The 13034-nt window shown below is 34.3% G+C and overlaps 1 pseudogene; it reads right to left on the bottom strand.

Moving 5' to 3' along the window:
* Positions 1–11356: 11356 nt before the first annotated feature.
* LOC100664635 (polyribonucleotide nucleotidyltransferase 1, mitochondrial-like) lies at positions 11357–12248 on the bottom strand (annotated as a pseudogene).
* Positions 12249–13034: the final 786 nt, after the last annotated feature.

Genomic DNA, 13034 nt, shown 5'->3' with positions numbered 1-13034 from the left:
AAGAGACACAGAGTCAAACAGTGGTTTTTCCAAGTCATCTACATAAACATTGACCTTACAAGGCCTGAAGCACTCAACTTGGCCCAAGATGCATTTTTGCTCTTTTTAAAGGGGAGGCAAATATATTTATATAATATATATTTTGTGTGTATGCACATATACAGAACCCTGGTGGTGCAAGTAGTTAAAAGCTCGGCTACTAACAAAAAGTTGGCAGTTCGAATCCACCAGCCGCTCCTTGGAAACCATATGGGGTTCTACTCTTAGTCCGAGTTGACTTGACAGCAATGGGTTTTGTTGTTGTTGTTTTTGGTATACACATATACATATGATCTATATTTATACAAATTTATATTTCATATATAAATTAATATATAATAAATCAAGTCATGGGATAACAAAGACAGAGCCATTTAGAGCACTCAACCAAAATGGGAAAAAAGTACATAAAGATATACACATATATATAGTATAATATATTTTAATATACCCCAACCCCATATATTTTAATATAGTACAATAATATATTAATATATACTATATATTTACTTTTGTTCCCATTTTTTATCCTGTGACTTAACTTTTCTCTTTTTAAAAGAACTGCAAGAAAACTGTAACTGCAAAGTAGTGATTCCATGTCTTTAATTTCTTTTCTAGTATATTCAGACCATTTAATATGCATTCACTTTGATATGATATGGTTTGATCTGAAATTAAAGGTATATTTAATTTCTCTTATTTTGACATATAATATGAAAGGGCTATTCAACAGAAACATGTAAGTGTTCGCTGAAAGATATTCTCGTAGGATATATGATATCCCCATAAAAAAAAATTTTTTTTTTTTTTTAATCCCCATAGTCATTTGTATATTGTAGTACTTCTGCAGTCCTGGTGGCACAGCGATTAAGCATTCAGCTGCTAACTGAAAGGTTGGCAGTTTGAATCCCCCAGCCACTCCTTGGAAACTGTATGGGCCAGTTCTCCTCTGTCCTATAGGGTCGCTATGAGTTGGAATCGCCTGGACGGCAATGGGTTTGGTTTGGTTTGGGTTTTTTTAATACAGTCGTCAATACTAAGATTTTTTAGTTTATGCCATTTCTGACTATGACCCTTTCAGGATTTATTCAAGTTAGTTTTATGTTGAGACTTTATAGGAATGAAAGGGAGATTAGGTAATAGCTTGCAGTAAGTGGTGCCTTTTCTATTTTAAGGAGTTCTATAAGGAGAAATAACATTCATCTTTAGTTGATCTATTATTAAAGTGTACGTGGCTTGATAAACCCACAAGCAACATAGCTTGATGAGAATGATTTGCTTCCATAGGGCAGAGGAGAGAGTTTCAGGGATACATTACGAGTAATAAAATGTTCACAGGTCAGTGCTTCCAAATCCTGCAAAACAAAGATACTGCTCATAACAAAAACCTTCCCTTTTTACATCTTAACATCAATTAATTGTCTATATTGTTCTAACACACAAATATTTTCTCTCCCTAACATCACATAACTTCTTAATGATGAAGAAATAAAACCACCAAAAATTGTTCTATTTAATGTGTTATATGCCTCCAAACTTATGACAATTACAAAAAAAAGAATGACAGAGTCAGCTGACGTCGCAAAAGAGAGAAGTACACTTGCTGAAAAATTCAATACCCAGCTGACAAGAAGTTGCAAAGTGTGACCAGGATAGCTATTGAGAAATAAAATATCCATATTAGTAACATGATTTCACTATAGATATTGTCGATAGGATATCACTTTTTTTTTTTTTCTGTTGTTTTCACTAATGAAACCAGTAGAAGTCATCAAAGTTACATCTGATAGGAAGTCAGATAACTCAGAGCATCTGTAACGGGAAGTAAAGGCTCAGTGTAAGCCTGTCTGTTCAGCTCAGTCCAGATCTACAAACAAGCGAGAGCTGTTTGGCACTCTGTTAACAATCTTGGCAGAGATACGAAAGAATGAATGGAGATGAATTCTTAATGGCTTCCTAACATTTAGATGGGGCTCTTTCCAGAATAAGATTGAGACACAAGAATTACAATTGCAGAATGAAGGGATGAGGTTCCGGTCAAGCTGTAAATACAGGAAGTTAGTTCTCAGCAGACATGAGATTCTGTCACTGGGCTTAAATGGAAGGAAAGGGATTACCCATAGAATCTCTGCAATATAAATTTAAAATATCAGCTTCCTTTGAACAACGAGCGTTCATGTGAGTTATCTGCTGAGACTCTTTCAAATGCTTAAAGATAACTATCCTGCTTTCCTTGTAGCCCTGGTGGCACAGTGGTTAAGAGCTCGGCTGCTAACCAAAAGATCAGCAATTTGAATCCACCAGCTGCTCCTTGGAAACCCTATGGGGCAGAACTGTTCTATCCTATAAGGTCCCCATGAGCAGGAATTGACTCAAAGGCAGTGGGCTTGGTTTTATCCTGCTTTCGTTTGTTTTCTCAGGTTTAGAATATGAATTTTCCCTTATGACCTATTTCAATTGGAAATTACTTTGATATTGGTAATATCTGATACTAACACTGTGGATTTCTGGGTGGTCACATTTTGAATTTTAAGGATGCTAAATTAAGCACCCCTTGCCCAGTTTGTAAATTTTGAAAAGCTGTGTTAAAATAAGAGTCATCATCAATCATAAAGTCTAGAATGGGAATATCTGTATCCGTGTAACCACATCCCCTGTCCCCAAGTTGGTACCCCAGTGCATTCTCTGGTCTCTCCTTCTAGATCCAGCTACAGTGAACAGTCTGTATCTGCACTGTCCAATATGGAAGCCACCAGCCATGAGAGGTTGTTGAGTATCTGAAATGTGGCTAGTCTGAGACATGATATAAAAATAAAATACATGCTGGGTTTTGAAGATGTAATATGAAAAAAAGAATGAAAATATCTCAATGTTTTTTACATTGATTACATGTTGAAATGATAATATTCTAGATATATTACATCAAATAAAATACATTATTAAATTAATTTAACCTGTTTATTTTTACTGTTTTTGAAATGTGGCTACAAGGAAAATTGAAATTATACTCGTTTCTCTAATGATCACCATATGCTACTATCACCAGTTCATAACAGATACTTGCCTTGGGAAAATTTTCTTCTATTTTTATCATGACTGATTTTGATTAATGGTTACATGTTCTTTATACATAAGTAAAGACTTCACCAGTTACTAGTATATGTTCAATTCTAAAGCTGTACGTGGTGTTTTTAAGCTAACAGTTTTCTATATTTATATCTAATCCATATCACAACTCTGTAGAAAATTATCGCTATCTTAATTTTACAGATAAGGAAATTGAAGTCTTGAGATAGTAAATCGTTTTACTATAGCCACACAGCTTGTGACAAAAGATCTATCTGACTTCATAGTGGTTCTTTTCAATCATGTGACTACATGGTTTTTCAGTGCATGAAGTATGTACACTAAAGCCAGATGGTACATATGTTTTAAATTAGAAAAACATTTCAACTTCCTAGTGAGAAGTGTGAGCAAGAGAAGGACATTGTTAGTCAGCCTTTAATACAGAAATATTGAATTGCATTAGAGGTGGCCTTTTCCCCAAACACAGGACAAGAATGTTGACAAAAATATATAGTTCAAATAAATACGGCTTTTTAACAGAATAACAAATCTATGAACTAAGAAAATAAAATTTAAAAGTATGGCATTATGGACCATTTACCAATTGAAAACGCGCCTTTCCCTACTTCTATTGCAGTGGTTAAGAGTTCCGCTGCTAGCCAAAAAGTCAACAGTTCAAATCCACCAGCTGCTCCTTGGAAACCCTATGGGGCAGCTCTACACTGTCCTACAGGGTCTCTATGAGTTGAAATCTTCTCCATGGCAATGGTTCCCCCCCGCCCCAGCCAAATATCAAGCATTTTGGAAGTTAATTATTTCTGTCTATACATTTCTAACATGTTTATGTCTGACCTACAATGAATAATGTATATATTTCATATGCAGTGAAATCTGTGAGAGCCGGAACTCGATGGGACTGACTTGTTTTGTCTTGCAAGTTTTGTGCCTTTGACAGCGTGCAGTTTACCACTTTTTCTATCGCTCCTTTTAGTGGAAAATATTTTAGCTGCCCTTCTCTGACAGCTTTCTGCCTTATACAGATTCTGGCTTTCATAAGTTTTAATGTAATTGCCTAAGCAATTTTGCCTTCTAATTCTCCTTTTATGCTTGCTTTTTCCTTTAAGAATTCCTACCAAAATTGACTTTAGAATGCATGAATGTTTTTCTTTTGTCTATGAAGTCCATAAGGAGCCCTGGTGGTTAAAAGGTTCAACTGTCAATCGGAAAGATTAGCGGTTCCAACCTACCAGCTACTCCAAGGAAGAAAGATGTGGTTATCTGCTTCCATAAAGATTGCAGTCTTGGAAACCCTATGAGGCAGTTGTACTCTGTCCTATAGGGACTCTATGAATCAAAATCAATTGACAGCCACGGATTTTTGTATGGAGTTCACCTGTTGTCATATATTAAAGCCAGTAGCATTAGCAGGAAGTATTATGATGTGATTTTATTGGAATAAGTAGGTAATGCTTTGATCATGCTTTGAATAATCTCCTCTTTTGAGCAGACACACCTGGCTTAATATAAATGAACAGCTGGTCAGTGCACAACACAATAGAAAAATAAGTTCCACCCGCAAACTAATAGATTGCATTTTAGTTACTGAAAAAAGGCAGTCAACTTTACTAATTAATTTTTTAATGTCAGAAAAAAAATCAGCATCTTTTTGTAAGGATATATTAAATGGGCTTTGAAAGGAAGTAAAATTTAAATTAATATATCAGAATGTATATTCATATTAATCTAAATTGAAAAGTATTTTCTTTTTGGTTTCTAAATTGTTTTCAGTAGTTTCAGGCATGTTCTCCATTCTCCATTTCCCCACCTCCTGCTGTTAGATTACGTGCTCCTGTAAGATACAAGTCTTGCTTTCTTTTATTATTCTTAACTCTCCCTCCTCTATAAGAAATAGAGTGGCAATCATAAAAATACTCACTAAAAGTGTTTGAATGAACACGTGTAGGAACAAATAACTGAAATAAATAATATAATGAATAAGAAAAACTGGAATAAACCCAACATATGGAAGAAAAATTTTAAATTAAGTTAAATTATACTATTTTGGACTATAGAAGATCAACCCAAATTATACAATATATTAAATTAAACAGGATGACCAATCAGTTTCTTTAATTTTTTTCTTTGAGCCTTCTGACAGAGAGGTCTATTGATTCCCAAGGCTCACATAAATATAACTGTTATAATCTAGCATATAAAATGATATGTTAAACTATTCAAGTATTAAAATATTCACCTACCTTTCAATATTCTAAATTACCTCAGTATTTTTTCTTGTTTTAAAATGTCCTCTCCGGCAATCTTATGCTACCTTACTAAAAGAGTGGCATAAAATGCCCTAGCCCTTGAAAACTTGTTTTTTTTTTTTTTCCCGAAAAAGGCAAACTTGTTATTTTGTATTTCTCATTATTTAGTCTTTTATGTTTTACTCTTTTTCAAATGATAGTGGCTTTATGAAATTAAATGTCTGTATTTTTTTAATATGAGATCTTCTTTGGCTACTTTTTATCCTTGGGGCTTGGGAGTGCCTGTGGAGGAAGAGAGGGAGAGAGAGAAAATGTGTGTGTGTGTGTGTGTGTGTGTGTGTGTGTGGTGTGTGTGGTGTGTGGCCCATGACTATGATGGGCAAAGGGAGGCTCCATTGGCCATGACTGAGCAGGTTAGAAACCCAAGAGTGCTTTGATCCACTCACTTTTCCAGACTCTTTTAGGTTATAGAACTCAGAAAAGCCTCTCTTCCCTTGTGAATTGCTGCCCAGAACGTGTGCACATTTATTTCAGCGGTTTTTATATGTATACAATAAAACCACCCATTTTCATTTACAGTTCTGTGAGTTTGATAAATGATCTCAGTCATGTAACAATAACCACAACCAAGTTATTGAAAAGTTCCATCACTCCAACAAATTCCTCTGGGCCATCTTGTTGGTTCCTCTACCCTCAGTACCCGATTCATCTTTTTATTCTTTTGTCTTTGGAAGAACATCATATAGGCAGAATCAAACAGTGTGAAGCCACCTGAATCTGGTTTCTTTTACTTTGCTTGGTGCCTTTGAGATTGATCTATGTTGTTGTGTATATCAGTATTTGTTCCTTTTTATTGTTGATTCTATTCCAGTGTATGAATCTACCACAGTTTATTTATCTATTCCGTACTTGAAATACATTTGTGTTGATTCCACTTTTTTATGATTATGTATACACTCAGTATAAGACTCAGTTTTCTGTGTGAGCATACATTTTTGTTTCACTTTGTTAATTAGCTAGACGTGAGATTGCTGGGCCATAAGTAAATGCATGTGTAAATTTATAAGAAAATGCCAACCTTCTCCAAAGTGGCTGGATCATTTTGAATTCTTACAAGTAATGTGTGACAACCCAGTTCCTCTGCATTCTTTCCAGCACTTGAAATTGTCAGGCTGTTGTTGTTCTTGCCATTCTAAAGATGTGGTGTTAGGTGTCATTGAGTTGATTTTGACTCATACTGACCTCGTGTGACAGAGTGGAACTGCCCCATAAAGTTTTCAAGGTTGTATTCTTTACGGGAGCAGATCACCAGGTCTTTCTCCTTGAAGCCACTGCATGGGTTCAAACCACCAACCCTTCAATTAGCAGCTAAGCACCTAACTGTTGCACCACCAGGGTTTCTTAGATATTGTGGTTTGAATTTGTGGTTTGAATTTGTAGTTCCCAAATTGTGGTTTTAATTTGTAGTTCCCTAATGGCTAATGAAGTTAAGCATTTTTTTTTTTAATGTGCTTTCTTGACATTCATATATCTTTTTTAGTGAAGTGGCTTTTTTAATTGGGTTATTTGTTTTTGTATTATTCATTTTGGAAAGTTCATTATATATTATGCATGCAAGAATTTCTATAGATACATTATTTGCAAAATTTTTCCCATTTATTGCCTTATCTTTTTTATTATCTCAACTGGAAATGAATAACAGAAAGATCAGGGGAAAAGAGCCCCCCAAAATATCTCATGGGACAAAGAAGAGATCACAATGGAAATGAGAAAATATTTTGAACAAATGCAAAAGAAAATAAAGTGAGTGCAGCATGCAGCTAGCAAAGTGTTCAGAGGGAAACTTAGAACATCAAAAGCTTATATTAGAAAGAGGAGAGGTCTCAAATTAATGATCCAAGATTCCACTTTAAGAATCTAGAAAAAAATGGCAAATTAAACCTCAGTAAAATTGAGATAGAAAGTAACGGAGAAAATCAGTGAAGCTAAAAGGTGATTCTTTGAGAAAATCTGTAAAAGTAAAAGACCTCTAGCCAAACTAATCAGGAAATAAAAAGAAAATGAAAGCACAAATTACCAACACCAAAAATGAGAGAGGAGCCACAATGTATATTCTACAGATACTAAATGAATAATAAGGGAATATTATGGACAACTTTATGTCAAAAAAATACGACAACTTACATGAAATATATTAATTTCTTTAAAAAGAAAAACTACCAAAAGTCATTCAAGAGGGAAAATATAATCTGAGTAGCCTTGTATCTATTAAAGAAATTTAGTCTATAGCTTACAATCTGTCACAAAGAAAACTCCTGGTCCAGGTTGCTTCGGTGGTGAATTTTACAAAATTTTTAAGGAACAACATCAACAAAAAAAACTATTTCTAAACAAACTCTTCTAGATACTGATGAGAAGAAAATATTTCCCAGCTCATTCTATGACACTAGAATTACCCTGATACCAAAACCAGGTAAAGCTATTATAGGAAAACTGCATACCAATGTCCACCATGAACATAAATGAAAAAAATCCTCAATAAAGTTTTAGCAAACCAAATTCAACAATATTCTAAGAAATACTATTTGACTTTCAAGGTTCCCCCTCCTTTATTTTTTTTTAATATTTCCTCTTAAGAATGAGTACTTATAATAACTTGTCTGTTTTTGTTTGCTTGAAAATGTCTTTCTCAATTTTGAAAGAGAGTTGCTGAGTATACAGTTCTAAAAAAAAAAAAAAGTAGGTATTTATTTTCTTTAGGTGGCACAAATGCTTCAGTGCTTTACTACTAGCTGAGAGGCTGGCAATTTGAATTCAACCAGAGGTTCTTTGGAAGACATACAAGCCTAGTGATCTGCTTCTGAAAAGTCACAGCCTTTAAAATCTTATGGAGCAGTTCTACCCTGCACACATGAAGTCACCAGGACTCAAAATCGAATTGATCGCAACTAACAAGAACAAAAACCTCTAATATTATTTTATCATCATTTGGCTTTTTATTGTTGCTTTTGAGAGACCTGAAATCAATCTAATTAACACTGTGTTATAGGTAAAGCTGTCTTTCCTTTCCAGTTACTTTTAATAACTTCTATAGGGTCGCTTCAGCAAAATTTTACTTGTTCAATAATTTCCGCATTCTGTTGGATCATCTTTCTCTGGAATAGGCACAAATATGGATCTCTTCCAATCAGTTGTCCAGGTAGCAACCTCCCAAATTTCTTGGCATAGATAAATGAGCGCTTCCAGTGCTGCAATCCTTTGTTGAAATACTTCAATTGGTATTCTGTCAATTCCTGGAGCCTTGTTTTTCACCAATGCCTCCAGGGAAGCCTGACTTCTTCCGTTATTCTATTGGTTTTTGATCACATGCTACCTCCCGAAATGGTTGAATGTTTTACCAATTCTTTTTGGTACAGTGACTCTGTGTGTTTATTCCTTCCATCTGCTTTTGATGCTTTCTGTGTCACTCAATATTTTGCCCATAGCACCCTTCAAAATTGTTTAACTCGAGGTTTGAATTTTTTCTTCTCTTTTGGTTCTCTAACTCCAGGTATTTACACATTTCATTATGTTTTACTTTGTCTTTTCCAGCTGCCCTTTGAAATTTTCTCTTTAGCTCTTTTACTTCATTATTTCTCCCATTCGCTTTAGCTACTCTATTTTCAAGAGCAAGTTTCAGAGTCTCTTCTGACACCCATTTTGGTATTTCCTTTCTTTCCTGCATTTTTAGTGATCTTTTGAAAAATTCAAAAGTGGTTGCAGCAGTAAGTACATCGACAGGGAATTGCCAGAAATTCAAATCCAACTCAGAAGAGGATGTAGAATGAGGGATATCATTGCTGATGTCAGATGGATCTTGGCTGAAAGCAGAGAGTACCAAAAAGAGGTTTACTGCTGTTTTATTGACTATACAAAGGCATTCAACTGTGTGGATCATAACAAATTATGGAGAACATTGCAAAGAATGGGAATTCCAGAACAGTTAATTGTCTTAATTGTACTCATGAGGAAATTGTACATACACCAACAGGCTGTGGTTCGAAGAGAGCAAGGGGATACTGCATGGTTTAAAATGCATCAGGGTTGTATCCTTTCACCATACTTATTCAATCTGTATGCTGAGCAAATAATCTGAGAAGGTGGACTATATGAAAAAGAACTCTGCATCAGGACTGGAGGAAGACTCATTAGCAACCTGTGATATGCAGATAACCCAAACTTGCTTGCTGAAAGTGAAGAGGACTTGAAGCACTTACTGATGAAGATCAAAGACCACAGCCTTCAGTGTGGATTACACTTCAACATAAAGAAAACAAAAATCCTCACAACTGGACCAATGAGCAATGATAAATGGAGAAAAGTTTGAAGTTGTCAAGGATTTCATTTTACTTGGATCCACAATCAATGCACATGGAAGCAGCAGTCAGGAACTCAAAAGATGTATTGCATTGGGCAAATCTCTTGCAAAAAACCTCTTTAAAGTGTTAAAATGCAAAGACATCACTTTGAGGACTAAGGTGCACCTGATCCAAGCCATAATATTTCCAGTTGCCTTATATGCATGCAAAATCTGCAAAATGAATAAGAAAGACCTAAGAAGAATTGATGCCTTTAAATTACGGTGTTGGAGAAGAATATTAAATATACCATGGACTGCCAGAAGAATGAACAAGTCTGTCTTGGAAGAAATGCAGCCAGAGTCCTCCTTGGAAGCAAGGATGGAGGGATTTCCTCTCATGTACTTTGGTCTGTTATCAGGATGGACAGTCCCTGGAGAATGACATCATGCTTGGTAAAGTAGAGGGTCAGAGAAAAAGAGGAAGACCTTCAATGAGATGGACTGACACAATGGCTGCAAGAATGGGCTCAAACATAACACTACTGTAAGGATGGTGCAGGACCAGGCAGTGTTTTGTTCTGTTGTGAGTTGGAACTGACTTGACATCACCTAACAACAACAACATAGGGTCTCTATGAGTTGGAATCTATTCAAAGACAACGGCTTTGTGTTTTTGTTTGTTTATCTTTGGTCTTTTGCAGTTTCACTAAATATGTCTAGAATTGAATTTATTTTCATGTATCTGCTTGGAAATTTTTTTTTTTTTACCTGCTTGGAATTTAGAATGTTTTCTGAATCTCAGGATTCATGTCTGCCACCAGTTCTGGTAAATTCTCAACCACTATCTCTTCAAGCATTACTTCCTCTCATTCTTGAATTTCTACTTTTTTGAAGATATAATTAGATATATGCTTTCCTTTCTCATTCTAGCCTCCCTCCATCTGTCCTAACTTGTCCATTCTGTCTTCTTCTCTTTGTATCTTTTTGATGCTTTCTAAATAATCTCTTTAGATCTATCTTGCAGCTTCAGTGATTACATTTTCTTATTTCTGAGTGTTCTGGGATTTTTGTTCAGATTAGCCTGGTTATTTTACGTTTAATGGCTTGCTTATTTATGGTTTCATATTTTATTTCCTTAATTAAAAAGTTACTTCATATTTCACTTCTGATCATTACAATATCTGGGTTCTTGAGAATCTAATTTTGCTATTTATTTTTTCTTCCAACTCTTGTTCTTAAGAGCTTATTTCCTCTTGTGTTTTGAAATGTTGACTTTTTACATCATTTTTTCTTCTATACTTGGCCTATATCTAAAAAAATCATGTTAGGCTTTAATGAGAGTGCATAATTTCAAATAAAAATTGTTGTTAACCTATATTTCTCTTAACTTATCTTTCATATGTTTTTATCCATTTCTCTTTCTGTGTTATACTCTCAGTAATTTTCTTAGATCTATTTTCCAATTTTCTAAATCTCTTTCCAGGTGTTTAATCTGCTTTTTAAACCATCCATTGAATTACTTTGAAATTAAGTTATTTATTTTCATTTATAAAAATTCATTGGTTATTTTTCAAATACTCTTATTTTCATAGTTTAAGTCTTTCATTTTGTTTTTATTCTTTTTTTATCCCTGTAATTCATTTTAATAAAAATACTAATATATTTTTATTTTGTATATAAATCTACTCCTGAAATGTTGCTGTTTTGCCAGTGTACTGAATTGTATCTCTAGTTCTTAAAAAAAATCACAATGAAGAAGAATTAAATAATAACTGAGGAATACTGCTTCTATGGTTTAGAGTTTTAACAAGAGTTGCAGCTGAAAATCCACTTACTTTATAACAACGCTTCATTGTTTTACCAGCTAGATAGCATGCAAAATCTTCTACTTGAATTTTTTGGCCAACCTCTAATCGCAGGACAGTAAGATATTTAATCTTTCATTGACTAAGCTGGGAGCTGTGAAGTATTACTGCAATCATATTTGGATACAGGTTTCCCACTATTTCAGTGTCTCTGGTATCAGTTATTAAGTCAGTGTAAACTGCTTCAGATTCTAATTATGGCCCTAATCATCTTTGCAGTCTTTTGCTTCATAAATGGCACTATGTGTTGATGCAAATACAGAAAATGTTTGTTCATCCAGCTGACTAATAATTACTCTCAATTCTACCTGCAGTTTCAAAAAATTACATCCATCTGGTCCCAGAAATTTGGATCATTAAAAAAAAAATAGAATCTGGACAGTTTCTATAATATGTTTGTTTTAATTCCTAGATGGTTGAGGCTTTTGAATTGTTTGTTCATTACCTGAAATATCTTCCCTTTCACCACTGAGGCTTGCAGAACAGCCTACATTAAATTTTTATTGCTACTCCTGGTAATTTAATATTAATCTGTATTATAGTCATTCCCTTGTTGATGATGCCAGCTATTTTAAAATCCATGTCACCATAATAATCTTCAATTCCCACGATTTCTGTCAGCAAATGATGATGTACTTTACCCTCTTCATGATTGTTTTTGTTAATCAATAACATTGTCATATATGCAAGAACAGATGAATTTAGACCCTGCATCCATGTAGTCTAAACTTCCCATATACATCAGTGCTATAGACCTGCACGGTCTAATAATGTAATCATTTGCCACATGAGGCTTTTTAAATTCAAATTTAAACATAAACAAATTAAGTGAAAATTTAGTTCCTCAGATATGGTAGCCATATTTCTAGAGTTTAAGAGCCACATGTAGTTGGTGTCTACCGTCTTGGACAGTGGAAATATAGAACATTTCCATCATTGCAGAAAATTCTGTTGAAGATCACTGCTATAGACAATGATCCACTTAACTTTAGGACCTCAGATGTGATTCTCACAGTGAATGCAAAATATTTGTGAATAGCAGAATGTAAAGCTCTACCTGCCAGAGCACCAAGCCCAAGTTCTCTTCCACTTGCAGGAATAACTTTGTCAATTTCATTAGTTGTGTAAGTGAAAAACACATAGTGCAACATCAAATTTTTGTCTTTTATCCTAGCTATCACTTTTTTTATCACATTTACACATACAGTAATAAAACATAGATTTCACACTGAATTTTAACTAACCAAATGTGACTATACAAAGTGCCACTAACTGTCATTTTTAAAACAATTTGATCCATGAAAAGTTTAAACATACTTATCTTACAATTTATATTCCTAATTGAAGTCGTATCTCCACATCAGGACTTTTGTAGTAATTCAATTCAAAATAATACTTCTAAAAACCTCCTTGGAAGCAATATTTAAGTGTTCAATAATTTCATATAAAATAATTTCTGGC

Source organism: Loxodonta africana, chromosome 8 (assembly GCF_030014295.1).
Source record: "Loxodonta africana isolate mLoxAfr1 chromosome 8, mLoxAfr1.hap2, whole genome shotgun sequence".
Taxonomy (NCBI): Eukaryota; Metazoa; Chordata; class Mammalia; order Proboscidea; family Elephantidae; genus Loxodonta; species Loxodonta africana.
This window is presented reverse-complemented; position numbering and strand designations above follow the sequence as displayed.